The 5,055-nt window shown below is 46.3% G+C and overlaps 1 non-coding gene across 1 annotated transcript; it reads right to left on the bottom strand.

Moving 5' to 3' along the window:
- Positions 1-3,522: 3,522 nt before the first annotated feature.
- On the bottom strand, positions 3,523-3,594 carry trnaw-cca (transfer RNA tryptophan (anticodon CCA)). Its single transcript has one exon. It is a non-coding gene; the product is annotated as a tRNA-Trp (tRNA).
- Between the last annotated feature and the right edge of the window lie 1,461 nt (positions 3,595-5,055).

Below are 5,055 nucleotides of genomic sequence, written 5' to 3'. Positions count from 1 at the left end.
CCTAGAAACAGGAAATAATGCTGTGAAAATGCTCCCATGCCTGAAAGGATCTATAGTGATTCCTAAGAGCTTTAAAGTCACTTGGACGAGCGAACGCAGTAGACGAGGTTGCGACAAATGTGCAGGTAAAGTGCGACTTTCCTTTGTAATGGTACTCTGTTCAGCATCTTGCCTTTCAAACGACTTCCTGAGTGTCTGAATGCCCCGTATCATACCGATACTGTCGCGAAACCGTTCAAGTAACGTGCTTTTGGAGGTCTAAATTGTCTTCTCCTGTTCTTCGTCGGTTTCCTATGAACTGAATCGCAAAACCACTTCTCTGAGATGCCAATGAGCTGATAAAGTTGAAACGCACACCTTGTGGTTTCGTGCCTTCCCTGCAGAGGTTCGCCACGCCGGTTCCGACGTGAACGACAAGACGATCCGCATGTCAGAAACCGCATCCCGGGGACAGAATGACAAGCAGATGTTCTGGAAACTCTTTGCTGCTTGCAATTCTTGGAGCAAAGTGGAATGTACTTCACACTGAGCAAGTTTCAGCTGGCTCAGAGTCTCCAGTGCACATTGCTCTCTTTCCCGCCAGCTCAGAGAGAACAATAGGAGGGACAAAGGAGTGAATAACGATCCGTGTGGGAGGGTGAATAACTGTTAATGGAGAGCGTTCGTGGCTAACAATAAGTAGTGTGTCGTAGCAGACTATGTGATAACAAGAGCTCGTATGTGTGTGGTAGGGGTCAAGGACATGGGGGATTTCAGGCCCTAAAGTCATGCAACTCGATCTTGAAGACCGGAGGGCTGCAGGGTTTTGAAGTGGAATATGAGGCGTTGTTCTTCCATCTGCAGCTGAGCTTTGCTGGAACACTGCTGCAAGCCTGAGACAGAGATGTTGGCCAGGGAACAGGATGGCGTGTTAAAGTGGCAGGAAAGCAGCAGCTCATGGCCTTTTTTTGCGGGCAGAACCGAGATGTTCTGCGAAGCAGTCACCCAGTTTATACTTCATGCTCCGTTGGGGAAACGACACTATGAGCAGCTAGCTCAGAGTCTCTAGTGTACATTGCTCTCTGAGTTTATATTTGCACATCGGCGACATGTCTGCACAACAGCACATGACACTACAGCAGTGAAGATCTTTTGACATCATTCTCGAACAGGCAAGTCACACGCCAGATGAAAAGCTGAATACTTCTCTGGAAAAGCTACCGTGCAATGCAGGAGAATGGCACAGCGGGTGCATGCTGGGATCATAACCCAGAAGCGAAACCATTTTCTCCTATTCACTTAATGTCTTTAGCAGCTTTCCCGTATAACGGCGATCTGTTCTTTTCCTTGCCATGTCATTTGTTTCCCAAGCCTTCGGGTATCTGAGGTCAATATATCACATCGATACACAAGTCAAATTTACACAGTAAAGAAACCAACGGTGCAAGAAAAGACTTCCTGCGGGAATGTTGTGTTAAGACATATTCTGAACACCAAGCAGGCTGCACAAAAATGTACTCATATCAATTTACCTGAGGGAAGAGTCTCCGGTGTCCATTTCTCTCTGTCCCGACAGCACAGCATCTTTCTATCTCTCCGTTAACAGGTCCTTTGGAACACGTTCAAAGTTGCCCATTTCCTACGCATGACTGTAACTGACTTCTCCTGCCTCACGTAATAGTGTGAGAGAGCAGAAGAGTGAAAGGGCTCTGCCTTCCACCAGCACAGCTTGCAAGTAGAAACGAAATGGTTCAATTATCCACCAGTGGAGAGAGCCCGGTCCCTGGGGACGGGACAAACAGCAGCGTCCTGGGAGCAGGGAGACAGATTGAAAAGCAGATGTTCTTGAAACTCTTCCCTGCTTGCAATTCTGGGAGCAATGCACAATGTATTTCGTTCTGAGCAAGTCTCAGCTGCTTCCGGAGGTGGCTGCACCCATGGCTGGTGGCACGTTAGTCTGGGATATGATTCTAGCTTTGGGTCTTCGAGCATATGCAGCCGCGTGAGAATTCCCGGGTTCCAATCCCAGGTGAACCATCATTCCTTAAATTGACCTGAGCAAAAATTCCTGATGAATTTTCTCAAAAAGCCGCTTCGTTCAATAAGATCGGACTGCCTGAATTAGGGACGGTGCAGAGCTGCCATTGCAGTGAACACGGCGAAGGGAAACACTTGTTCAAAGTGAAAACAAGTATTGCAGATTTTTCGCCCGCGCAATCCGAGTCTGAATGAATCCTCCACCTGTATTACGCTCAATTCTGAGGGTGATACTTCAGGAAGCGGGGAAGTGAAGTAATTGCAGACAGCGCTGAACAGGTTAACGTGAATGGTGACGTCCTCAGGGATGTCAGCAATGAAGGGAGATTGGAAAGTTTGGGGCAGCTGTCTTTGGAGAACAGAGGGCTGAAAGCTTGTCTGATTGAAGTTTTCCACGTCATGAGGGTTTTAGACAGAGGAAATAATGCAGTGAAAATGCTCCCAGGCCTGAAAGCATCGAGAACGATTTGGCAGAGATTTAAAGTCATCAGGAAAATAAGTAAAAGTGACATTAGGAAGACCGTTTTCGCACAGGGAGTGGGGTCAGTAAGTCGCTGTCTGACAGTGACAAAGAGGCAGATTCAATGGACACAAAAGGGAATTCGGTGGGCATGTTCAATGTAACAATGTGCAGATTGACAGGGAGAAGGCGACAGAATGAGACACTTATTTACATATTGTGTTGAACCAGCAGAGCTAAAGTGGGCTGCGTAGCCTCAGTCTGCGCTGTCACACATTTCGTGATTCTGAGTGAAATCGGAGTTGGACCAACAGAACGTGGGAAATTTGACAACGGATATATTCTGCTCAACAGGATACTCCATCACAACCAATGAAGGTGTTTTGACATCATTCTCGAAGGTACATGACACAATGCAGATTCAAAACCGAGCATTCCTTTGAATCACGGAGTAATTTGTTTGCAGTTATTCAGTTGAGGTGAGCGGAGTTGCGCATTGGGAGCCACTCCAGTTGATAGGTCGAAGCCGTTTTCTCCTGTGTGATAGTCCCACCAGCACTCCAGTTTGCTGTGCTTCCAGTCAGTAGATGCAGCTCACTATCCCATACTGATACACGGGCCACGGTGACCCAGCTGTGGTGACAAGCTTGTGAAGGTCTGAGTGCTCTTCTCCTGTCCTCTGTGTGGCTGCTATGATCCGAATCATCAAACTTCTCTTCTCCGAGATAGGAATAAACTGGTGAAGGTGAAACACATCAGTTGCGGTGTGTCCCATGCGCCGGAAGCCCTGCAGTAATTCCCCACGCTGTTTCACACAGCAGCACCCTCTCGGTGAATTACTCTTGGCAAAAAAATCGATTGAACCAAATCAGTGTCCGCCATTGGATTTTACTGACGCCGTTTATAAAGTTTAGGCTCACCATTCATGTGGAGAGAGGCCGTCAGACGAGAATGATCGAACGTTTCCGCAAAGAATATTTGGATCAACAGATATTCGGAGTAAACGTACTCCTTTATTGATTTGAAATGTAAGAAGTTGACGTTAGTGAGCCTGACGTGATTTGAACACGCAACCTTCTGATCTGGAGTCAGACGCGCTACCGTTGCGCCACAAGCTCACGCACACTCTGCACCCTTTATTCATGCTTAAGGGAAGTGAGCGCACTGCAATGATTTTACGTTATGAGAAACAAGGGAGATCAACAGTTCATGTCTGTTCTGTCTCTCCCTCCTCTCCTTCTGTCTCTCGAAACAATTTCCAACTCTACCTCAATAAAAAGGAGAAAGAACTGTGGATGCTGTGTATCAGAAACAAAGAACAGGAGTTGCCGGTGACCCTTCCACAGAACTGATGGTGATTGGGAAAACGTTGGTTGAAATGCAGGAGATAGTGTGTGTGGAAGGGACGAGGATACTATGGATTTCAGGCCCTAGAATTATTGAATTCGATATTAGGACCAGATGGATGTATGGTCCCCAAGTGCAATATTCGGTGCTCTTCGTTCTGCTGGTGCTGAGCTTCGCTGGAACACTACAGCAAACCTGAGACAGAGATGTTGGCCCGGGAATAGGGTGGGGTGTGGAATTGGTAGGCAACTGGAAGCTCAGGGTCTTTTTTGCAGGCAGAACGTAGATGTTCTGTGCAGCAGTCACCCAGTTTATGCTTCGTTTTCCCCAATGTAGATGAGACCACATTATGAGCAGCAAATGCAGTCGACTGGGTGGTGGGAAGTGCAGGTAAAGTGCTGCTTCACCTGGAAGGTAAGTTTGGCAGTTGCAGGGGAAAGTGCCGTTGGACTATTGGGGTGGGAATGGGGTTAGAGTTGATGGGAATGAAGAAAGAGTGGACCCAAGGTATAACTCCTGCCCATTTACCTGTCTGCCAAATATAGGAATTTGTTAAGTGTGTCCAAGGACATTTTCAAATTCACAATATAGATGTACATACTGGCGAGGGTGCAAAACCTAAGGGCCAGCAACTATAATTCTATGAACATTAGAATAGTGATTGAAAATAATATATCAGATCTAAAAGTTGAAATTCTAAATTGGAGGAAGACTCAGGTATTAGGCAAGATCTTTCAAAAGCTGATTGGGGGCAGATGTTCGCAGGTTAAAGGACTGCTGGAAAATGGGAAGCCTTCAAATATGAGATAACAAGAGTCCAGACACAGTATATTCCTGATTCGGAGATGCCGGTGTTGGACTGGGGTACAAAGTTAAAAATCACACAACACCAGGTTATGGTCCAACAGATTTACTTGGAAGCACACGAGCTTTTGGAGCGATGCTTCTTCATCAGGTGATTGTCTGATGTAGACTATATTCCTGTTAGCGTGAAAGGAAAGGCTGGTAGGTTGGGGAATGCTGGATGACTAGAGAAAATGAGATATTGGTTAAGATAAAGAAGGATGCACATATCAGGTATCGGCAGAGAGATCGAGTGAATCCTTAGAGTATAAAGGCAGTATGAGCATACTTAAGAGGGATATCATGAGGGCAAAAAGGGGACATGAGATAGCTTTGGCAAATAGAGTCATGGATAATCCAAAGGGATTTTATAAATACATTAAGGACAA

Source organism: Chiloscyllium plagiosum, unplaced genomic scaffold (genome assembly GCF_037043375.1).
Source record: "Chiloscyllium plagiosum isolate Xiang-an unplaced genomic scaffold, Cpla_swu_hap1 HiC_scaffold_27, whole genome shotgun sequence".
NCBI classification, from domain to species: domain Eukaryota; kingdom Metazoa; phylum Chordata; class Chondrichthyes; order Orectolobiformes; family Hemiscylliidae; genus Chiloscyllium; species Chiloscyllium plagiosum.
The sequence above is the reverse complement of the archived record's forward strand: the minus strand, read 5'-3'. Positions and strand labels throughout refer to the sequence as shown.